This window comes from Bidens hawaiensis, unplaced genomic scaffold, assembly GCF_021521415.1.
Source record: "Bidens hawaiensis isolate Kalapana, Puna unplaced genomic scaffold, B.hawaiensis_p1.1 tig00032492_1, whole genome shotgun sequence".
Classification (NCBI taxonomy): domain Eukaryota; kingdom Viridiplantae; phylum Streptophyta; class Magnoliopsida; order Asterales; family Asteraceae; genus Bidens; species Bidens hawaiensis.
Window position 1 is genome coordinate 111,475 of NW_027495551.1, and position 26,191 is coordinate 137,665.

At 33.4% G+C, this 26,191-nt stretch overlaps 1 long non-coding RNA gene and 1 pseudogene across 2 annotated transcripts; one reads left to right on the forward strand and one right to left on the reverse strand.

Moving 5' to 3' along the window:
* The first annotated feature begins 4,294 nt into the window (after positions 1–4,294).
* On the forward strand, positions 4,295–5,562 carry LOC143583709 (uncharacterized). The gene is made up of 3 exons (XR_013144233.1): positions 4,295–4,413; positions 4,635–4,955; positions 5,448–5,562. It is a non-coding gene; the product is annotated as an uncharacterized LOC143583709 (long non-coding RNA).
* An 8,657-nt stretch (positions 5,563–14,219) lies between these two features.
* On the reverse strand, positions 14,220–19,522 carry LOC143583706 (prefoldin subunit 3-like; annotated as a pseudogene). The gene is made up of 5 exons (XR_013144232.1): positions 19,362–19,522; positions 19,105–19,231; positions 18,216–18,345; positions 17,860–17,961; positions 14,220–14,588 (listed from the first exon to the last, which is right to left on the reverse strand). The product of XR_013144232.1 is annotated as a prefoldin subunit 3-like (transcript).
* Positions 19,523–26,191: the final 6,669 nt, after the last annotated feature.

Genomic DNA, 26,191 nt, shown 5'->3' on the forward strand with positions numbered 1-26,191 from the left:
AGGTTTTCTTAAAAATGCTTGAAAAAGAATATAAATTAATTAATTAATATATAAATATAATCGACAAGCGGAGCCTGAGCCAAGGTCGAACTTAAAATTAACAAATCGCAAGCGGAGCCTGAGACAAGGTCGAACTTCAAATTAACAACTCGCAAACGGAGCTCGAAAGCTCAATTACACCCCTAATGCTAATGGTGGTCATTACAGTAAGTCAATACTCTATCATCAAAACCAACCAACCCAAAGGTATTGATTAGCCAATAACAAACAATATAATTAACAGTTATAGTCATCATCAACTTAAATAAATAAATACCTAGATATATAATTAGTCACGAGTTTCATACCGGATGATCGTAACTATTTGATTTCGGGTGCTGGAAAATCAATTTATGAGGGCTGCCTAGGGTTTATGCCGCCGGTGTTTGATTTGACGAATGACCACAGGGTCCCTTTATTTGATATATTCATAAAATAAATTAACTTAAATATTAATTTTGTTGGGCTACAACTTACTATATTAAATATTAATTCACGCAATTTTAAACACGAACTTACCTATTTAGTAACACAAACTTCATTTTTTTTATTAAATAAAGTAATTTATAATTGTTTTTTTTATTAAAGGTGATTAAACTATTTCCATCAAAACAAATAAATTATTTATTTAAAGTATAAAAATGAATATTATAAAAGAAAAGAAAAGGCAAAATTAAAATGCAAACAACTAGTTTTGAGACATGTGGCATGGTGGAGGTTGCAACATGGGTTTCTCCCACGACAACGTTTCATTTAAAAAACTGGTATTTTAAATAATATTATAACAATCAACCTAATGAGAGTAGTCTAATTTAGTTGAATGAGAGCATTCACATCAGGTACCTTAAAATTTTGTGAGAGAAATCTCAAAAAAAATTTAGAGAATGGTGAGTGGTTGTGAGTAGAGGAGAGATAAAATTTAAAGAGATGAGTAAATTTGGAGAACCACTGTTCATCCGCTATTTATTTTTTAATTTATTAGAAAGTGGTTGTGAGTGAAGGAGAGAGAAATGATAATGATAAAGATGTAAAAAAGTATTATTTAATTGTATATGAAAGAGAAAATGTAGTGTTTTTTAGTGTAATTATAAATATATAGATAGAGAAGGTGATATGAATGCTCTAATAATGGGCTTGAAAAACATAAAAAAGGAACTTAAATATAAATAACGAAAACGGACGATGATAAAAATGTTTATATGTTCGTTCATTTTACCAAATGAATATATATATATATATATATAAATAAATATATATATATATTAATGTTTGTTCATTTATTATTAAATAAGTGAACTTCATGTTATGCAATTCACTAAACGTTTAGTTTGTTTATTGGGCATTATATATATATAGCAAAGTTTATGGTACTCACATAATTGTACTGTACTACTGCTACCACTTTCTATGGGTATGGTACAAGGTATTTTATGCATAATTTTGTTTACACGTTAGCCTCCACGTCTGCTTCTCCTGCTAGCATTGTCTATCATTATTGTCCCTTCATCCTCTTATCACAAGTATCAATGTGTCACAGTGTGCCACGAGACCACCGTTCAATTTCAATTTATTCATTCTTCCAAATCCTGACACTTGCAACTTCCGAGTCATCGTTCTGCGTTGCCGGCTAACAAACCACAAGAGGCGGTCTTTGTTGTCGGCTATCTACCCATATGCACATCACTTTTTTGTTGCCTAACACCTTTGCCATTCCGAACCTCCAGAGGCTGAGCAGGTAAGTCTCTCTCAAGAACCTGTTTCAGTAACATTACTCACTTTTATCTCTTTTGTTTAATTGTACCCGTTAGCTAAATTCTTGAAATGATACGATAGAGAGAGAGATATATAGATAGAGAGACCCGTTTCCATCAAGAAGATGAATCCGACCGACTTCTTTAACCGTGCGCCGACAGCCTCACAGGTAATTCATTCTTCTTTAGTTTGCATTACCCTCTAGCGATTTCAGTCGGAGTTGTTCGTATAGTTGCAGATCCATGTTTCAGATGAAGAAGAAAAAGCGAGTTCTTCTCACATACGCCGACAAGTAGGTAATCGTTTCATATTTCTTTTGTTTTAGTTGTACAATATCAAAAACTGAAAAACCATATATCGAATTTGGGGAAAAAAGTAGTGAAAAATGAACCCACTTTCGGGTTCATCCTTAACCACTGTCAGCGTTTAGGGGAACTACAAAATTTAGGATTAGTATGTTTATTGGTAATTTCTATTTCATTTATATGTTAGTTTCCGGGCTTTGTGTTGAATCTTAGGTTCACTACTAGAAAAAAGACCTTCCTTGTCATGTGCACAATGACACGCGTCAATTTATGACGCGCAATTATGCGAGTCATTAAAAAATGTCATAAATTTTGTAAAATTGAAGATTTATGACACTCGTTTTTTGCGTGTCGTTAAAAAATGTCATAACTTGCCCAAAAAAGATGCGCGTGTCATTATCTTTCCGTCTAAATTAAAAGCTTATTCTCGCGCCAATATATGCGTGTCAAAAACCTTTGACCAAGTTTGACCAATAAAGTAATAATAATAAAATTAATATGACTACCAATAAACCTTAACATACATAAAGTCATAAACCTTAACATATACACATACCACACACACGCACCATACTCATAAACGGCCACCAAGAACGAATTTCGGCCAACACCACCACGAACGAATTCCGGCCACCACCACGAACCAACGCCAACCACCACCACGAACGCCGGCCATCACACCGCCAGTCACGAACGGCGGCCACCACCACGACCTTCTGCCTGATTTTTTGAAGAATTGAAGCAAAACTTTGAGTTTATTGAAGGAATTATTGAAGGATTTCATCTTCTTTGAGTTAGATTTCTTCAATTTTATCTTATTCTACCATTAATTGGCTAGGGTTTAATAACAGAGTGTTAAGTTATGTCTGAAACATAATTTTTTTAGTTTTATAAATGTTGGATTCTAAAGCATAATTGATAGTTCATATGAATTTTTGGTCTTAGGGTTACAATTGACAGTGAAATCTCCTAATTTTGAAACATAATTGAACCATTATATAATAAACGGTTACTCCAAATGTTGAATTTTGAAACGTATATTATATTGTACAGAAGAAATATAGTATAAGGTTAGAGCTTAGAGATACAAAGCTTATTTACTTATCCAGCCCGAGCTAAATGGGAAGCTCGCTGAGCCTTAACGAGCAATATGTTTTAAAATTAATAAAAAAATGTATATAAATTAATTACTATGTAATAAATGACACGAGCCCGATCTTGAAAAAATAACCCATGAGTCGAGCTATGATGAAGTTTTAGAAAAGATTCGGATACGCTTGGGTGTGTTTTATTTTATTTTACTTTATTTCTTGGCTATGATGAAATTTTAGAAATGATTCGGATACGCTTTTAATATAATTGCATGTTAGTAAGTAATATTTTCTTTGAATCAGTTTGAAAGAGGTTGTTTGGTGATATGGATTTGAATTCAAGTTCCGATCATGAAGAATGTTCCAAATCACAAAGAGGTCCAACTATAAATTCTAAACCTAGTAGAGGGACAGTTCTTGTTAAGTACAATAAAAAAGGGGTCCCGGTTGGAGAAGGAGCAAAAACACTTACAACTTTTGAGGGGATGGTAGCAAGAAATATGGTTCCTATAGTTTATGTTGGTTGGCCGGATATTGGTGCGGATACAAAGCAAGAGTTATGGGAATATGTTTTAGTAAGCCTCACTTCTTATCTTAACTACAAATTATATTTTATTACTGTTGTAAATAATATTGTTTTCATGTTATGCTTTAGGAACATTTCATAGTTGACCCAAAGAGCAGGAAAAACGTTCTCCAGTCAATTGGGAGCAAATGGAGAAACTTCAAACATCATTTATACAAGAGTTTCATTATGGATCATAAAGATAACCTGGAGTCGGAGAATTTACTCAACCCACCTCCCGCGTATCCTTCCGTGACAAAAGAGCATTGGAAAATTTTTGTAGCGCAAAGGCTTTCAAAGAAGTGGCAGGTTCGTTAAACTTTCAAAAATACATTTACTTATTTGTTTTAGAAACATGCATGACACTTTAAAGTTTCTAATGCTGGAACAAAGTACGAAAGGTAAAGAAGTGCGTGCAAAGAATATATATAATCATCGTTTAAGTAGAAAGGGATATGCTGGACTCGCTGCTGATATTGTATGTAATAAAATAATCAAATAATTAACTTGTATTTTTTTGTGTTAATCCACTTTTGTTGTTTAGATGCAAGAAACCGGTATGAAGGAAGACGAGATTGATAGATCTTTGTTGTGGAAAAAAGCAAGAGAACGGAAAACAGGAGGTTTCGACTCAAATGTCTAGGAAATTGTTGATAGAATTGTATGTTTTTCTAATTGTTGATAGAATTGTAAGTTTTTCTATATTAGTCAGCAGCCAAAAAACACCGGTAACATAGTAGTTTTGTATGTTCATGAAATAGGCCCGAATTAAATATTAGTCAGGCGTATCCTTCGGTTAGGGTTCTATCTGATGCACAACCCTATGATATATAATCCAAAATAGGCCCAAATTAAATATATTTGTTTATAATCCAATTACAGGATACACTACAAAAGTTGGAATCTAATGTAGAGGCTAAATATGGACAAAATGACGTGCTAACACAGGCCCTCGGTACCGAGGAACAACGTGGCCATGTACGTGGGATGGGTAAATTTGTTACGCCATCTCGGTATTTTTTCTAACCCAAGACGGTTAAGCAGTACTTGGACGTGGAGAAGAAGCAGGTGGATCAACGGTTCGGTGTACTTGAAGACGAGGTAGATAAAATGAAAAGGGGTTTGAATTATGCTTCCGAAGCTGGAAGTTGCCAAATATGGGGCAATGAAGAATTTGAAGACGAACCGCCAGACGAAGCGTGTGTAAGTAAGTCTTTTATAATTAGTAGAAAAAATGTGGGGCAATCACGCGTTGTTTATTACGTATTTCATGGAGCTGGACTAATTGCGTATTTCATAAATTGCGCGTTGTGAGGGTCGCTAAGCATAATAGGCAATCACGCTTTGTTTAGCCCGTTAAACAACGCGCAATTTATGAAATACGACCGACCCAGCCCGACTAACTGTTCAAACAAAAACAGAAACATAAACAGGCTGTAAACAGACTGTTAAAAACAGGATCAGTTAAAAAAACCGCGATCATTTTATCAATCGACAGGTGGTTAGACAGAAACAGACTGACCCAGCCGACTAACTGTTCAAACAGAAGTAGAAACATAAACAGGCTGTAAAGTGTAAACAGACTGTTAAAAACAGAAACACTTAAAAACGGAAACAGTTAAAACAGGTCGTAAAACTGAATTATTTAAACTAAATGAAGGTAATGATATCTGGGTTTATCGGTTCAATTTGTAGGATCATTCGTGTTTTCTTGCGGTGGACGTCGCCTCGAACATAGTAGCCACAGGAATGATAATGGGAGAAATAGACGAGAACATTAAGGTAATGATGGAATGCAGTTTAAAAGGAGAATTTATGCTACCGATTCCACTGGAAGATGAGCTCATTATTCAAGTTAAATATGGAGTGGGACACATCCTTAGTTGGGCAAGACATCTTGTGATTCGAGTATCCGACTTGGTAATATTATTTACACACGTTTAATGCATCTTGTAGTTCAATTTATGAACAACAGGTTATGAAGTTCAGGTTAATAAACAAAAATATTAAGTCAAAGTCAAAAGTATTTACTTATATTTTTTGTAGGAAAAGGCAGCGAGGAAACCAATTGAAAAACTATTACCGGTTTTTCAAGGTGAGAAAACCAAAAAACGGCTACGAGAGCCTGCTGATGAAAATGAAAAAAATGATGGAAAAGAAAACGAGACAGCGGAGAAAGAAAAAAAGGATGGAAAAGAAAACGAGACAACAGAAAAAGAAAAAAAGAAAGGAAACATAATTGAGACAAAGGAAAAAAGAAAAAACGAACCTGTTGAGGGAAATGAAAAGCCGAAGAAAGGAAAAGGAGATGAGAAAAAAAAACAAAAAAAGCCGATTCAAAGGAGGACGAGAGCAAAAACGAAGACAAGGGTAAGAATCGAAAAAAGTACCATATTGACGATGGCGGCAGTGATGGTTGATGGACAACTTGCAAAGGTTGTTTCTATAAAAGTGCAGACAGATGATGATTGTTTCAGGTACGATAGTTACACGTACCTACATATGGAAGATTTCGAAGCCGTCTTTGCACTAGATTGGCTGACTGGTTCTGTTATTTCTTCATATATGATGTAAGTTTATAGCTTTAATTTAATGAATTGTTTGTGAAATACAACATTGTTAATCAGTTTAGTACTTGCATGTTAAAAGGAACTTGTACGAGCAAATAAAGAATGGACCGATTCAAGATCGTGGAATATGTTTTGTTACAGCGACTGCAACCATGACGGATGAACGTAAAACGAAATCCAGACATATTAATGACTCAAGTAAACTGATTGCAAATCGGCTAACCAAACGAAACAACAATGACATCGTCATAGTGCCCTACAATCCCGGGTCAGAATTTTCATTTAATTAATGGTTCGAAAAAAATTAGGACTCATGTTGACTTTTTTTGGTTTTCGTTTTTTTAGAATACACTGGGTGTTGGCTGTATTAGACATGAAAACTACAACTTGTTATTATCTGGATTCGTTAAGACCTATCGATGTCAATCCGGAGCTGAGACAAATTATTGATGCGTAAGTAATACAAATTATCGAAACATTATATATCATATTCTTTTATATATTTCATTATTTTGTTTGTAGGGCAATGGTATTGTACGCTGTAAAAACCGGATCCGACATGCGGGTAAAAGTGAACTAGGTCAACCGCAATGTGAGAACTTAATATTTTTGGTATTTTTGACTGAATGTAATTATAAGCCTAAATTCTGAACTTTGATTAAGTCTATTATATATTTGTTTTATAAATCACTACATGCCTTAATTATGTATTAATAATTATATTGTTGTAATTTTGTAGTGTCCGACTCAACCGGGAAGTACCGAGTGTGGTTATTACGTCTTAAATTTCATGAAGGAGATCGTTCATGAAGGATTTCAAATCCTCGTTGATAACAATGTAAGTGAAATTTATTTATTTTATTATTTTTCTGTTTTATTGTGGTTTATATGCCCCTTTTTTTGTATATTTTCAACTTAGGTCGGGGGAGGCAAACACGAATACACGGAGGCAGATTTCGATGCGGTTCGAGAAGAATGGTTGGCGTATACCACCCGGTTTATATTTCGTTAGTGATATGTATTATACTAAATATTAACCGATACTTTTGTTAACTTAGGGATTATATGTAATATTTTGATTTAGGATGTTTATTTTGGAAATGGAATGCATTTTGCTGCTATATTTAAAATTATTAATTTAAATATTATTAATTATGTAAAAAAAATTAAAATTAAAAGTTATAAGATGACATGCATACATGAACGTCATTAATTGCTGTCATAAACACCAGTATTAAAAGCACGTCATAAATGTATGTCAAAAACGTGTGTCATAAATGTTTGTCATTAAAGTGTGTCATTAAATACGACACGCGGAAAGCGTGTCATACCCAATTTATGACAGGGGCTTCCTTGACGCGCATTTGCGTGTCATAAGTACCCTTTAATGACATGCAATGCGTGTCAAGGAATGCCTTTTTTCTAGTAGTGGTTCCAAGTTTCAATCATATGTTTGTTTATTACATGCCAATTATATATTAATATAGAATCATTTTGGTGACTATAGGTTGGCAGAGAATGCGGACACTCGAGATAATTACTAGAAGTCACACCTTACATATCCTCTTATTTCCTTTGTTCATCACTTCTGACAAATTCAAGGTAAATCATTTAGCTTCGACTATTGAATATTTTAACATGACGAATTGATTTTTATAGAAGATTGTTCTTTTGTTTCACTTAGAATTCACATGTAAGGGTGTTTCTTCCATGCTAGGGTATTATTTAATTATTCAAGTATAACCTTTTGCCTGAAATTTGAATATGATAGTTTTTCATTGTTAAAGACCAAACGGATTTACTTTTTTTTTATATTTAAATTTTTAGAGCTACAGGGTGACTCGTGCGCTGCGCATTAGCTTAGATACTCAAACAAGTTATGTACTGTAGTTCCATAGATAATGATATTTCTTCTTTTCTTAAAAGAATTTTTATTTTTTGTTTTTTTGTCTAGGCACTTAAATAAGCATTTTAAGTAGTCTGTAACAATGTCGTTGTTGGAAATTCAAGTGCAGAATTAGTTGCCACATTTTATGATAATATTCTTAAAGGTGGGAGTGAGAAATTAAGTGAAGCTATTCAAGTCACACTTGAGAAGGTATATTAAATTGTTATTGATGGCATCCCATTTATAAAGATATTAATACAGGTTGTGGCATTTGACTTATGTATAACTAATTTGCAGGTTTTAGTGCGTTTAGTGTTTACCTACATCAATGATGAAATATTATGAGAATGGTTTAAAGAAAAAGGTGTATGCTCATATACTAATTGTAGTTAAAAGGGTATTTAATTTTTTTACATGATGATCTGATTATTATATCAGACTATTTAGTGCAATTGTGTATGATGCTTACCTAGGATTAACTTTGTGATTTTGAAGTCTATTAAATGTGAGATAATATTTGTATTTTTGCTAGAACAGATAGATTTGCCACATACAATATGTCAAAACCATTAGCTACAATACCTAAAACGATTAAAAAAAAACAATGGCTGTGAATAATCTACTCAAACCTCTGCTGCCAAGCACATGTGTGATCACCCAAAATTGTTTCTATGAGAAAGGTTTTGGTAAACAACAAATCCATAAATTATAATTTCACGCTTCCGCCGCGAAGCGCGGGTAAAAAAACTAGTTATTAAATAAGTGAACTTCCTGTTATGCAATTCACTAAACGTTTAGTTTGTTTGTTGGGCAGTATTATTATTACAAAAATTAATGTTTGATAGCATGTTGAGAGACATTCTCATTCCCTAAATATTATGTCCATCTTTATTCAAGTAACTCGAAGTAGAGATAGATTCAAAATTGAACTCCAAAAAACTGAGATACTAAATTTTCTCCGTCATATGGTATACCCTCGATCGCCTACTTCACATCATTTTTGTAAGAAAAAAGAATATAAAAACACTCCATAAAAAGTATAAAACACAAAAAAGTAAAAAACAAAAAATATATTTATCTATCATTCCTCGTTTCAAAATCAATCAATCAATCAATCATACCCAATGAAGTCTCATCAATAGCAAAGCAATGAGTAGGGTCTAGGGAGGATGGGATGTAGACACACCAAATAAAAATTCTCAGTTTAGCTTTTAGGGTTAGGTTTCTCGGTTTAGCCTTAGGGTTTCATTTAGCTTTTAGGGCTAGGATTTTGTGGGGTTTAATTTTTTACTTTTTTTTGGGTGGTGGTGGTGGTGGTGGTGGTGGTGGTGGGGGGGGGGGGTGTTAGATGTTTTAGCCCGGAGGGGGGCTGTCTCATCCATTAGACGGCCCGTATCAAACGTACCTTCTGTATAGATATTTATTGAGACGGGTTGTAATATCCGCCTACTATTTGAGCTAGACCAGTACTAAGGGAAACTTATCCATGAATTTTTGATTAGACGGACCGTTTAATCTTGTGACGATTCGTATCGATGTCGAGTCAACAACAGTCTTGATAACAACTCCCTAACGTGGCATGCGTGTATTCATGGCTTTCCAGACTTGTTGTGCCATAAATACAAGTCCCATGCACGTTCCCAATCATCACAAACATCTGATAATCATTTTCAATCAATCCTTTAGCTCTAAGCTAGTGTTTTTGAGGTTTTGGTGTATTAAGCAAGTTAAGCAAGCAAGAAGGTGTAATCACTAGCAAGGTGGTTTTGTTTAAAACGTTTAAGAAGTATAGAAATCAGTCCCAAGTCCTCATTAGGTTCCGTCAATTGCTTTGCATCGAGGTAACCATATTCTAGCTTCGTTAAAGTTCGTTTTCACTTGTTAAACCCATAACTGAGGCTCTGGGAATCAAACCTTGTCAAAATTATATTGGCATAATGCTAACATCTTTCATAAGTCACGTAGGAAACTTAGAACCAATAAACAAATATCTAAAAGGTGTTTAAAATGATCTTTATACAAAACGAGCTTCTGCAGGCGGTTAGAAAGACAATTCATCGTCATACGGTCTTTCACAACGATTTTTCATCTGGGTCAAGTGTCAACGTTGAGACGACTTGTCACACGCATATACAAACCGTAACTGGTTGTTACGGTCTATTTCATTAATACGGACCATCTAAAAAATTTGACACCCCGTCACAACAAAGGTAGAATCAAAAAGTAAAACCCTAAATCACATGTATCGTCTCATCAGTATACGGTCCATATCAAACCAAAATATTATTATCTATATCTATATTATATATAAAGAAAGAGTGATGGGCACAAGCGTCTTTTCATAATTGCATGCGAAGAACAAAACCGACATTTCATAATAGGGCAAGAAAAGTAATTTGTCAATGTATCCATCCATTCTTAAAGCTTTTAGTACAACATTATGAAGCTTCACTTTTGAGTTTTTAGTCAAGTTGGGGTGGTCTGGTCTGGTAAAAGCTGAAAATAAACGGGTCTTAATTGTGTAAACCACTAAGTAATATAATTGTTCGATTTTATTTGTCCCGGTAAAGATTAAGGCATGGGTTAAAGTGGACAACAGTATCGGTGATTGCGGTTTTTGCGTTTTTTTGAACTTTTAATTAATCTATATGTTTTTAAGACTATATTTTTCTCTAATTCAATTGCATTAGACTTTTTCAGGGACGAAAAAAGAATAAGTGTGAGGATATTTGATATAATGCTAAATATATATGTTTCCCATTTTATTTAATATTTAATTAGTTTTTGTTCGTTTTTTGTTAAGAATTGTATACTACTAACATTATTGTGTGTTTGTAGGTTCCGGAGGTTGATCGGGGTCGAAAAGGACGAAAAACGAGTCAAAATAGCCAAACAAGGAGCCGGAACGCATCAGGAAATGAACTGAAAGGAGACCCGGTCGGACCGGCCGATCTAACCGCCCCCCTAATATTGCACGCCGCGCGGTGCTTAGATCCCATTTTTCCAGATAATTACCTATTTTGTTCAGTATTGGGCCATGTTTTGGTATAAAAACACCCCTAACCTTAACCTGAAAAATACTCTACGAACCAGAGCCAGATTGGGAGTTCCTCGAAGCTTAGGATTACAATATTTGGTGGTTTTGAATGCAAGGAATCACCCGATGAAGCGCTACTTGATCAAGATCGAAGACTACGGGTTTTATCACCTTTAATCTTTCGTTTCTACTGTTTTTCACCATGATTTCTTCTATTACTATTTTGTTTGATTTTAAGATGCTAGGCTAAACGTTATAGACTGCCTAGGCTTATGACGAACCTCTGTTAAAGTTGGATTTGTTTTGATTTTGTTTTTCGTCATGGTATTATGAATCTGTAAACTATTTGATTTTATTTGATTGATGCATATATGTGCCTGGTTTTGTTTGGTGAATTTTATTATTTCACATTATCCTTGGTAATTGTCTGTCGTATAATAGGATTTTGTTAGGTCATTTACTGTGTGTTCTTGACTAGTTTGTGGTTGATTTGCAATAAAACCATAGGAATAATATTATTAGTCAAACGAATAAAAGTGTGCTGCTAACCTAGAAAGTTGTAAGGTGATACGTTATTGTTAGATCTTTGTTGATTAAGATTGCTAGATTTAGTTCTTCGTATGGAGTCCGTCTAGGTTTGATTAATTGACCTTTTCTAGAGAGTCAATTGAGTTTATTAAATTACCTTTGATTTCCGCGCTCTATAAGGCTGGATTTCACTATAAAGGTACTCTTTCATAAATTTATTAGATAACTGTAAGGTAATTTAATTTATAAATTGGTGTGTCTTAAAACTTATTAGAAAACCATATGTGTCTTCTTGAGAAGGGTTAGGGGTCATGTTTGGGTTTTCTTTTAAGTGTCTATTTTAGGATTTCAGTTCCTTAACTATTATTTTTCAACTATTTGATAACTGAAACTTTGGGGATTCCAGCCTAGGTGGTTTTTCATTGTCATCTGAATCTGTCAAACTTGCTTGTCTTGTGTTTCATTAATTTTCTTTTATTTTAGTTTATTTTATTAATATAATACTAATTAATTTAAAACCCCCCTTTAAATAATTTTAATAAATAGTCATGTCAGTAAGTCGAGTCCAATTTGCTAGTTACGTAATTCAAAGAGTCTCGTGGGTTCGATATCAGGACTTACTTACCTGTACTAGAGTCGACCTGTACACTTGCCGGTTAGTAGTTTGAGTTAAGTTTAAGAGTCTAGAATTATTACTTAGTGTCTAAATTAACATATTTTAGTTAATAAATTATTTGACTACTTTTAGCACATCAGATAGTTATAGTTATGTATGTATTGTGTATTAAAGAAAGTATGAAAGGATGAATGTATGAATGTATGTATGAAAGCAAGCTAAACATGTTAAGTATATATATGCCCTCGGGTATGTATATAAGTGTGTGAATGTATTGTATGTTGCCTGATTAACTAGATATCACTCTAGTATGCACACTGGTGAATAGGCTAAGACAGCTAGCTTGAATGAAGACACATGACATTGGACTGAAGATACTGGCATCTTGAGAAGAATGTTATGATGTTATATTTGATTATGTTTTTATTTTGAAAGACAAATTTGAATGATGTTAAAACAAGATTTAGAATGTTATGTAGTATATAGTTGACTTATTATATTCCAGGAAAAGTTTTAATTCACTATGATATTTAGAACTGTGTTTATGAGTAAATTAACGCTAAAGTAGGGCACTGGGATTTGGGCCTTACAATGGCGTTCTCAGAAAAAACACTGGTTGCAACATCTTCAAATCATCATGAAGTCATTGCATTGCATAAAGCTTCAAGAGAATGCGCATGGTTAAGATCTATCTCGCGACACATATCGACTTCTTGTGGACTAGAGAAAGGTCGAAGTCCAACTCTTATCTATGAAGATAATATAGCTTGTGTCTCGCAGCTGAAGAAAGGGTATATCAAAAGTGACAGAAAATAGCATATACCCCCAAGATACTTTGAGTATACTCGGGACCTTATTAAAGACAATCAGGTTGAGATGAGATATGTCCAATCCAACAACAACTTAGCTGATCTTTTCATAAAAGCACTTCCCGCAGCAACATTTCGAAAACACGTTCATGATATTGGCATGAGACACGTACGAAAAATGTAATGACATACAACTTGAGGGGGAGCTATAAACTGCACTTTTTTCACCTTAGCTAAAGTTTTTCTCACTGGGTTTTATTTAGCAAGGTTTTTAATGAGGTAGTACCTCAAGGCTACGAAGTTTGAAAAATGTCATCGAAGGGGGAGTGTTATATTTCATCAAAGATCTTGAGTGTATTACACCCTTGCTGATGTGCACATTTTCAACCTCAATTTAATGACCATGTCCCCCAAATAGTTGAGCGTTGTAGTGTGTGTGTATATATATATATATATATTAGGTAATTGTAAGAGTAAAACTGTAAAAGGCATCCCAATATTTCACATTTGATGTATTATTATTACCATCTTAAAAGTTTCTTTAATCTCATAATCAAAACTTTATTAAAAATCAAAACTTGTTATAATAGTGCTAAAATTATAACACTACAGTTTCATGTTTTTTTCTTATCCTTTTTATTTATTTATTCTAGTTTTAGAGTTACAAGATACAAGCTTTATCTTTGTTTAAGCATTTTTCAAAACATAGGGCAAAAAGAAGAGCAATTTGGTTCATCAAAGTATATCTTTTGGAAGTTGTTCGATATGAAATCCATTAAAAGGAAGCATGACGACCGTCGGTTCCCTTTGCAATCCGTTACACCAGCATGTCCACAGCACTTACGTTTTTCCTTTTTTCGATTTATAAATTGACACTCTGAATGGATAAAAACTAAAGAAACATCTTAATCGTCTTTCATTTTCGTTCAAAGGTGTAACATGATTCAAATGTTTATAATGTTTACATTAATTATTTACAAAACAGTAGAAAACATGTTGCCGGCCCAACCAAACTCGACCCGACTAGTTTGGCACGAACTTAGAGTCTAAAAGTTGAACTCGTTTTGACTTGCGACGTTAAGATAGTAAAATGTCTGAAAATACCATTCGATAACGAAGATTAAATGTTCAGCCCAACAAACAAACTCTTCGGTATACATTAATGTTACACAATGGGGACATAGCAACAAACCAATAAGCAGAAATGATATCAAAATTCATAAATACTGTCGAATGTTTAAGGGGAAAAGTTTAACTAAATTGATAACAACCTCAAAAGCAAGTTTGCACACCTCTTTGTATTTGTTTTTTTCTCATGAATCTTGTGAAGACGTCTGTTTAACTCTTCTTTGATGGACATCCCAATTGTAGATCCGAGCAATCATAACCTAATTACAAAAGTAATTTAAAAATACAGATAGCAAGATTGGACTTATATATGACCAATACAAAAGTGGTAGAATAATAAGTAAAGAGTGTGTGTGCCGGCATGCATATATAATCTTTCGATCCTAGTTTAAAAGAATTAAGTGTTTAGGCTCTAAAGACCGAAACGCGCACCTCACGTATGTTAGGCGTTAAGTTGTCTTTTCATCTGTTTTACATATCAACCTTTTTATAAAACAATCATTTCATAATTTCTTCAACCCCTTTGGCTGATTTTACATATTAGTCTCCTACTGTAAGGCTCAGTTACCGGTAGCCCTACTTAAACGTTGGATTTACTCATAAACGCAGTTCTAAATATCAGAGTTAACAAAAACTTTTGCGGAATAATAAAACTTCAACCATAACATTTTACATAACCATCAAATCATGTCATATAAAACATTCGTAGTCAATTAAAACAAAACATAGTCTTTAAAACATCACAACATTTCTTCGAGATGTCGGTATCTTCGATTTCCATGCCATGTGTCTTCGGTCACGCGAGCTGCCTCAACCTATTTGCCTGCGTGCATACTAAAAGTCAGCTATGCTGAGTGAGTACTAGTTAATCACATAACTTACTTTTCATTCACATATACGTGCCCGAAGGTACGCATTACATACATATCATGTTCATCATTCGTCCATACACATTCATATCTAACCATACATTATAAAGGGCGTTTCATCTACATACCTCAGACATTATTATCAGGGTCAGTCACCCTTCATCCTCGGATATTATTAGGGTCTGGTCACCCTTCATCCTTGGATATTATTATTAGGGTCTGGTCACCCTTCATCCTCGGATGTTATTAGGGTCTGGTACCCTTTCTTCCATAGCTTCATACTATACCTATTCTTAAATACTTTTCCTGACAATACGTGCAATCTCTGAAGAGCGTTCACGTACCATTAACATATCCTATGTACATTATGCATACATCATATATATTCATACATGCATCTTATCTTACATCATTCATGGCGATCACATCTTTAGCTACCACCTGACGGTACATGCAATATCCGAAGATCGTCACGCACCGTCAGGCAATCATCATACATAAATCATACAAGGCATACACTTACCACATAAGTTAAGTGTATTAACTATCACATTGAGTATGCACACAGCCCCGAAAACATAACAAGGAAGTGGGGGCTAGAAACTCACCTCAATGCGGTTGCGTTCACCGTTTACGGTTATTCCCTTGTTGAGCTGTGCATGACTAACTGTATAATAATTATACGTTTCAGTAAACTATCACTACACATATCGCCTTTATAGTTTAATTATTACCCTCAACGAACGGGGCCGGGGGTAGCGCCCCTGGCAGCGGGGTTCTAGTGGCGGCAGCCCCTAGCGGGGTCCAAGGGGCAGAGCCAGGTGCCCCTGGCTGGGGTTAATTAAATCATTATTTTCTAAGTCCAGGGACCATTCTGTCATTCTGTTAAACTTCTAATTCGTTACTTATCCTTAACGAAGTGACTTGCCATGACGAACTGGTTCTCGTAACGAATTGGAACCTTTAACGAACTGGTTACTTACACGAATTGGACTTTTAACGAACTGAACTCTTAACGAATCAGTCCATGTAGCGAATTGGACCTTCTAATTCGTTATCTCCTTTAACGAACTGGTCATAACGAATCAAGGGTAATTCGTTACCCTTTTCCCTTAACGAATTGGATACGAACTACAGCTAGTTCGTTAATCTTTCCTTAGCGAATCAGCTGGCGAATTACCTCTAATTCGCTAGTTATTCCTTAGCGAACTAGGGTTAGGTCAGATTTGTCAGAACATTCCCTGACAACCTCGTATACGTTTTTGCGGCGCCCCATTGCCAGAAAACTCACCAGAAAAACGTATCTTCACCGTTTTACACCGTTTTTCATCGGTTTTCGTCCCATTCGATCCTGATCTGAGCTAGGGTGACCCCTAAGCTCATATTAGGTTCGGTTTATACCCGATTCCACCCGGATCTCATGACTTAAACGGTTTAACGGTGTCGGCTCGTCGTTTCATGATTATATCTAACGGATTTAAGTTCATACGACAAAATACTATCATACATTGGGTCGGGATCCGTTTCCTCCTCGATATTTCGGCTAGAGAGAGACTAGAGAAAGAGAGCTTAAGTGTGTGGTTTGGGAGGTGTATGGAATGTGTGAAATGAATGATTAAAGGCCATTTAATGACTTATATAATTATGGATCATGGGCTTAAGCCCATGGTCCTTTCCTCTTTCTTTCATAGCCCAAGTCCATAACCCATATCCATTTAACCCAACACTAGCCCGACTCATAATAACTTGTATTTTAATTTATTAACCGAAAACCCGAAAAACGGGATGTTACACCTACAAACCCCAATTTTCACCCAAAGTACAAGAGGCGCGCCAATGAGTGTGTATGAAACTGAGATAACCAATCCATAACCTGAATAACTGAACCGAAATAACTGAACCCAATAAAAACCGACAGTTTGGTTTTATTACTCTTTTAAAACCGATTGGTCAGTTCAGTTCAGTTTGGTTATAGTTTCTATTTAGCCAAAATGGAACCGAAATAACTGAGCCCGATACAAAACCAATAATTTGCTTTTTTTTAACTAATTTTTCAGTTCAGTTCAGTTTCGGTTTTGTTATCAACAAAAACCAAAAACACACTGAATCGAAAATTCAAAACCGACAAGTTTGGTTTGATTATCTTTTTAAAGCCAATTTTTAATTCGGTTTTGCTATCAACCAAATAAACAAACCGAACGAATTGTAACAGAGCAGAAGAAACCGACTTTTAGTAACTTATAAAGAAAATGTCCTACCCGAAAATTTTAGATTCAAATGTGTAAAATCGATTAAATATTAATTAAAAAAGTTAAGCTCAAATTTATTATATTGTGCCATTTTTCCGACCCGAACCTTTCAAGCCCAAATAACAAAACTGAAAAACCCGAAACAAACTGAACTCATAGAAAAACTGAAAAACAGAAAAAACGAAACCGACCCATGCTCCTAGCACCACCTCAAGCCACTGGGGCGCTTTCCTCATCGTCTCACAGATCAGGCGCGCATTTTTAAACCATGTTTTGAATTAGGTAAGTACAAAATTTACTATTGAAAAAATTCTTATGTATTCTTTATTTTTTATCGAACAAAAGGTAGCATCTAACTTGCGATATAAAACGGCTTCAATTTAACAAATAAATATATTTAAATAAAGTGGTACCTGAGTAATGGTAACTTGATCTCTCAAGAACTGTAGATCAGCAACTAGTACTTATAAACTGGCTTTTGCATTTTCCAGATTGTTCTGTAGCAGAGTAGTGGCCTACATATAAGTAAATCCGGGTCAGCTTCATCTCCAACAGGTCAGACAGATAAAAGTTCAAAAACATAGCAAAAGCAACCAAAATTCCAACGTGTAGCTGAAAGTCTAGTTTTTTAGGTCATATTTGATATATTACCTATTTTTGAATATTCAACAAAACGTGGTTATGGGTCAAGAAGGACCGGCCATTTTGACCCATTTCCCAGCCCGCCCATTTTTTTACCTATAAAGATAATCCAAAACAAAAGATGTACCTCTTCACATGAATACTCGAGCATTACGTTTACTCCTAACCATAAGCATACAGAATCTGTATTATCGATCCGGCCCGAGCATAGATGCCTTCAGATACCTCAAAATCTGTAAGTAATGTCTGTAAAAAAACTGGGCCCGCATATAATGTTTCCAATATCACACAAATACAAGTAATATGAGTTTTTACTAGCATATCACAAGGTCCATAAGGCTTGTGTAGTGGAGGGGCTAAAAAATAGGGCGACTTGCGCCATGTGGCGCCCAGTTAGCAAAGAGTGAGTTTTTGTTTTAGGGGTGCAATGTGTTGTAGCCCCGCATATATACATATATATATATATATATATATATATATATATATATATATATGTCACACACACATATAAATAATAATAAACACAAAAAATAAATCCAGCGACAAATATTCATCGCCCCCCCACTTGTCGCCCCACTTATCGGCCAAGGGGGCGGTGTTTTTTCAATTATCGCCCCATTTTAGGCAAATTGCCGCCCCATTACGGGGAACCTAATCTTGCTTGGTAGTGTACATGGCTAATTATATGTCAAGCTGTTAATAACATAGTTATCAAAGGCGCTAGGTGCACTCAAGGAGCATAGACCTAGAGGCCTAGGTGTCGTCAACTTCAAGATCAAGAAGCGAGGACTAGGAACTAGATGCGCATATATTGGGCATGGCCTGGAAAATGGGCTAGGCGCAAGAAGCGAGGGCATTTTATAACTAAGGTTGATAGCACAAACCAATACACATATAGTCATAAAATCTCTACTCTTATTGACGAGTCAAAACTCAAAACCAATATTTAGAAGTGAAATCCACTAACAAGCAAGGCAGTGAGCACTAACTGATTAGACTGGCAAGTATAATAATACGAAGCTCGTCACTTTCCTTCTTAGCTTGTAAAGTGGCAACAACGTCTAAGCACTTCTCAACCACTTTGTATTGCAAATCCCCTGTTGAGCAAGAAGTTTCATCTCAACCACTTTGTATTGCTGAAGCCTGCACATACAATCATCATAAATTCAAAGTTTTAAAGAAATAGTTACAAAATATAATTGACAAACCCTAATACGGATCTGATGTTATTATTATAAATTAGAAATTATGAGTGAATAATAATTAAAATGACCTTTCTTGTCGGAAGGCTAGAGCAGAGTTGACATCAAGCCCTAATTGATTCAAATAAGCTTCCACGTCTTTCACAAACGACGCCGCCGGTATTCCCCTCCGTTCCCCCACCACTTCACCCTCCATCAGCGCCGCCGATGCTGTTGCTGTTGCGGTAGCCATTTTCTTTCTTATCTTTTCTTTTCTTCGAGGAGGAGGAGGAGGATACAAAATTTATGGTATTTTTTTAAAGCAACAATCAAGATATCCACTCCAACAATCTTCACCCTACAGTATTCTATTGATTGTTGGCCTCTGCTGACCACATAAATTGGTCGTCTAAGAGTTTTAGAACATAAATCGGCCATGGAATTTGCTATATCTAGAACTAGGTAATTAATGACTAACATAACAACGCCTTTTAATCCTTTTATTTTACAAATTCAAGAGCCCCTTGTTAACCCACCAAATATCATATTACAACTATTATAAAACTGCTAAAGCAGTTCTAACTATGAACATGTGCCCTTTCACAATGTGTTGAAGTATTGAATTTACAATCTAACCCGATCCCGAATTTCAATATGCAGTCTTTGATGAAAGTATTGTTATTTGTTTATTATTATAATTATTATTATTTTTGTTGTCATTATAAATTGTTGATTAGTTATATATTTGAGATGATATTATTATTAGTTAACCTTTTGAATATAACGACTATTGTAACGGGTGAAAGGTTCCTTTAAAAAACAGTTATTTATGTTCGGGTCACAATGGGTTCTAGTTGGAAGAGGTTTTAAGACAACTTAGTGCTCATAAGCTAATTTGACCATCCTCATTCCATTGGCAAAAAATGACAAGAAAATTAAAAATGAAGACAATAAGTATTTGAAAAGAAGAGAAATGAGGGTTAAGATAAAACAGTGAAACAGAGCATTCACGTGGGGGATGTAGACTTCATTCTAGACCCAAGTGATGATAGCGAGGAAGATTACCATCAAGTTGCTAGAAGTTTTGCTGTGTTTAAAAGGGTAATTTTATTATCAAAACTTTATTCGTTTTATTTTTATATACACATGTTTTCTTATGAAAATAAATTTATTATAGCAACATCATTGACAATATATCTTACCAATGTTCATGAACAGAGCTACTAATCTAAACCAAAAGCTGGGAATTGCATGCATTATAGCACTCATGGAGTTTTAAGGTGGTGTGAGTCTATGAGTATCACCATTAGCCCAAGTATATTATTCATATCTATTTTGCCTTGTTCACTTTATCTTATTTTTGTTAAAAGTAGAAAGAAAGAAAGAAAAATATATTCACTCACCTGATATTTGAGGTCGCAATTTGGATCCATTTGCAAATAATAGATCAATTTGGGTGGTGAAAACCTTGAATTATCCGACAAAAACTAACAATTATTACGGTCTGTAGGAATTTAAAATTTCTAAAATAGCATAACTCACCAAAATCAAATTGTAGCTTTTAAAATTTACAAATCAATAACTTGAAATTGGTATGAACTTTGATGTGGGAATCAAATTCAACTTTTACCTCCACGTTTACGGGTATTTTGCTATATAAATCTTTAGTGTTCCACATTTTACAAGTTATCTTTTGTACTTCATTATAAATAAGTTATAAACAATAGGAACATCACTATGTTTTGCAAAAGTACATGGTTAAAAAGAGGATTAGTCTATAGTTGGATACTTTGTTAGACTTATAAGGATATGCAGAAGCTGTGAAATAGAGTTAATTTTTAGCTTGTAGACTCATCCTAAAATTGATTGTAAGTTGGTGATCAAGTAAGGGTTATATTGGGCTACACTAGAAAATAACAATGTCTATTGATGTTTTTTTTCATATTATTTTTTCTATATAATATTAGTCAATTTTTTATTTTTTTGTGAAATGATTTTGCACTATAATGACTCGAGTTTAATAACTGTTTGTTGAAATCTAAAATCTAGGTCGGAGATGAAGTTTTCCTCAAATCATTCTAAACCCTATTGAGACTGTAGCAAGAGGATGGGTGAAGAGCTTGGATCCAAATGAGCTGGTTGGTGGTACAGAGATTGGACCAAATTTGTGTGAGGTAAATGTTTAAGTACCAAAAAATTAGATGAAAATTTGGTGAGACCATATGGTTTTTTTCCACAATTCAAGATTGTATTGGTGTATCCATTGCATGGCCTTGTCCATTCATCTCGGTATGTATTTGTTAAACTTGGGATACGAGTAATTTTATTAACATGGAACTTAATGCTTATACATGGATGGTTTATTTTTAGGTAGTCCGTGAGGATTGAGGATGCAGGATGACTCTGGATTTTATGGTGCTTGTTTCTTTTATTTCTTTGTTGAATGTTACAAGAGTTTATGTTGGATAATGTTATAACTTATTTATGTTTAGTGTTTTTGTTATGAATAAGCTTATTCAATATAATGAAGTTTTATTTCTTTCAATAGTGATGTTATACACAATAACTATTAGGATTGTATATGTTGTTGGTCTTTTTATGTGTGTGTAGACGTTTAAAAAAGGGTTGTAAAAGTGTAAAAGTGTCATAAAATATTTTTTAGACGCTATTTAAGTTGTTCATAGACATTATGAGACCATAAAATTTAGTTTCATAATCTTGTTTGAGATATTAGAACCATTTTCTTGGTAGTATAATGCTTCATTATAAGGGTCCTATAAATTAATTTTTAAGGACGTTTGTATGTGTATCAAAAGTTTACAATTAGGTAAGCACGTGTCAGAACACTGTAAAAGTGTCCGATATGTTTTCATTGAGACGCTTTTTGAGTTGTTAATGGATATCTTATGCGACCATAAAATTGGTTTAATAATCTTATTTGGGATATCAGGACTTTTTTCTTAATACTAAAGTACCTATAATGTTACATCAAAAGTGTCATATAAGTTAATTTTTAAAGACGTTTTTATGTGTATCAAAAGATTAAAGGTAGGTAAGTACATGTTAAAATATTGTGAAAGTGTCATAATATATTTTTATTGGGACGCTTTTGGGTTGTTAATGGATATATTATGCGACCATAAAATTGGTTTCATAATCTTATTTGGGATATCAGGACGCTTTTTGAGTTCCGGGACTTATTATGACCCCTTTACATGAAACGCTATTCTCGTTGGTCCTATTAAACGAAATGTCCTATAAAATAACATTTTAGGACGCTTTTGTGCGTACTAAAAATCCCTTTTTGTTGTAGTGTCTTTTCTTTTCTTCGAGGAGGAGGAGGAGGGTACAAAATTTATGGTAATTTTTTAACTATTTTAATTTGTTTCTTTAAAAAACAAAAAAAAAACAATTTCTAAATCTAATAAAGAAACATCATTTTCTTTAAAAGACACATGCTTCGTTCAAAAATCATAACGCTCCTCATTGTTTGTAGCCAGATTCTTCCCCTCGTCTACAATCGGTTCTTCATAATTTGTCGGTTTCATAATCCAAACAACATCAAATATGTTCATCGTTTTCAATTATGAACTATGATTTATATTTTAGTGTTTAATAGATTTTTGTGAAGAACATCAAGCTAATTCACTGCTTGGATTTAGGGTTAAACTGCATGATATTTTATATTAACCGTTAATAGATTTGACATTTAATCGATTCCTATTAATCTATTTATGTTTTAATCTTTTTTGGGTTTAAAGGTATGATTTTTTTTTAATTATTGGCTAACTGATATGATGTTTAATCTGTTTGTTACTTTAAATTGTGTTTATATATTGTGATTTTTGTTCCTAATACGCCTGATTTGACTAATGTATTAGATTCCTACCTATTCGCTATGAGCAAGATATCTCATTTTAAGGATTCATGTGAATGATGTGGTTCAAGTACACATGAAGGTTGTTTACAAAAAAGATTTGGTTTTAAATGTGAACACTCTTCATGTGATAGTGTATGTGTAGTGGTTTAATTCATGTAAACTAATAATTTGTATCACTTTGACCTTTTTTTTATTGCTATTTAAGAAACTAATATAATTAGTTCAGTTATTGGCTTCGTGACAATATATATATAGGATTATAAAGCTAATTTCCAAATGTCTAAAAACTCAAGTTTTGTTAAATCAATCATTTGATGCTTCACATTTCACATTCTAATCTTCTAGTTCGTATAGAACAAACCGAAGGTTTGACATGCACCAATTTTGTAATAGGTAACTAATAATTAAATCACACTTAATGTTTGGTATCGTATCCCATTAATTTTGATTTCTATATACCAAATATTAACAATTCAAAGAATTATAAATGTCACCTAACTTTTGGTAATCATATCCTATTAATTTAGATTTCCTTAAAAAAGTTATATTTATTATACAATCTTCATCATCTGTTCTTATTCATTGATATGCTCTTATTCTTTCCGTGGGTTTTCCTATTGGTTCTTTTTCCGAATGTAGTCAACACGCTAATGCAGATGCACCATCAACCATCACTCACTCTATCTACTCCAAATTCAACTGATGTAACTTTTTTATTTTGGTTGTTGGTTTTGTATATATATATATATATCATTGAATTTTGCTTGCAATCTTATATTTGGTCGTTGTGCTTTAGAAAATCAACATGTTACCTTGAAATCTACTTTCGTGTATAACAGATTGAAAGTATTAGTTTTGACAAACACGACGGTATATTATTATTATTATCATTATTTTATTTTAGTTATTTTTTTTTTGCATTTCATATGGCATTTTGTGTATTTTTTTCTGTTGTGATTTCTAATTACGGGTCAAATTCGTAAGAAAATATGCTATGTTCAAAAGTTTGTTAGTCAAAAATTATAAGTTCACAATTTTAAGATTGTCATTTTTATAATCAACAATTTTTTTCTTTTTTTAGTTATAATATGTTACATATAACATCTTCATTATTGATAGTTTGTTACGATTTATTTCTAAATTTGTAATTTTAAGATAGTTGTTTTAATTATATTTTGACAAATTTTTTTCCTGTTGTTACGATTTATTTTTAAATTTGAAATTTTAAGAGAGTTAGTTAACATTTGGTTTGTTATTATCATTTTTTGTTTGAATTACATATTTTTTTACCTTATTATTTCAAAGTTTGAATTTTTTTTCACTCTGATTAGTTATATATATGGATAATTTTTTGTTAAAATTGTAACTTATTTCCAATTTTATCAACAAAAGATCAAATTTAAATAGTCTGAAAATTGATTTATTTCCTAATTGTGTTTCTTATAAAAACTATAACTTATTTTCAATTATACCAAAATAAATTCAAATTATAAAATTCAAATTATATATATGAATAATTTCAAATTAATCTACCCAACCTACTCGATAAGTATAAAGTACAAGACAAATACATAAAATACTGCATTAACAGATATTGCTCACATTGCAATACACTAGATCTGTCTAGATCGATGTGATATCTTAAAGGAAACGAGAGATTGTAAGTTAAAGAAGTGAGAACACAAACCGGTTGATTACCTTAACTTTGTTATATTCAAAGATAGCTACAACTCAATTTCAGGATATATTCTTATATCGGCAGATATATCTATCTCATGGAGATGTCATAATGAATTGTTAACAACAAAATTATAATAACATAATGTGTTGTCAATCACAAAGCAATAGTCACTAACTGTTGTTGAAAACTTTTCAGTGGACTCATAAATTTATTTACTCCATGTAAATTATATATTTAAGAGTTACTTTGATAAAGTCAGCTATCATGTTTTCTCAAACTGTATCATTTCGAGAGGTGTTACATTAAATTTAAATGTGAATTAATTATTCGTTTATGAACGAATTGAGGAAACTACGTTTTTTTTGCACCTAATACATTCATGGTATGCTAATGGATCCAATAACTAAAGGTATATCACCCATAGGTATTATGTAAGTGCTTATTTTCATGTTGGGTTTTTTGATGACCATTTAAAACTGCATATCGCACTATGAATGATTAACTATTAATTTTCCTCGCCAGTTTTGATCTTTATATGTCTCTAAATATGTTCTGCTAGCATAATAAAACATAGATGAATTATTATACAAATCAAACATTTGAAAGGCTTACTTAGAAATTTTAATCATAACTACTTAGGTTTTAAATAAGGATTGTGGTATGATTAATGGGGTCTTGAGTTGATATTCAATTCAATAACTCTATTTCTCTGCTCCAGTTTGAGTTTAAAACCAAAATGAGTATTAACTCCATATCAGACTTATCTAATACTCATAATAGATGGTTAATCAGCCAAGTGGGAGAATGTAAGAATAATATAATAATATATTTATATATCTATGCCACTATGGATTTGGATCAAATACAAATGACTTTTATCATTAGAAGTGTGCAAATACCTAGAGTAATTATGTTAACACTAGAGTAATTATTATTACACTATAAATTTTGAACTAAAGTAATTATTATTACACTATATTATTTTTGTAACATCCCAAATATTATAATAGTAAATAAAGAAAGTTGTGTTAAGTTGTCGTGTGCTAATTAATATTAACTAGCATATAATGAGGAAAAGATCATGGACTTGGATTAATTAAGGTGGATAAAAGAGTAATGGGCCTTAGGTCCATGGGCTTTAAGGGATATAGATACCCCTTAAACCATCCTAAAACCCTAACTCTTATTCCATCTTCCATAATCTCTACACACACCAAACACACACACACACACACCATCCTATATACGGCCGCGAGAGAGGAGCAAGATCCGAGCAAAAAAACGTTGATTCTTGATAGATCCTCGTTATACAAGATAGATACAAGACCTAAAGCTCACAACCAAGCTAAACCGTAACCTTA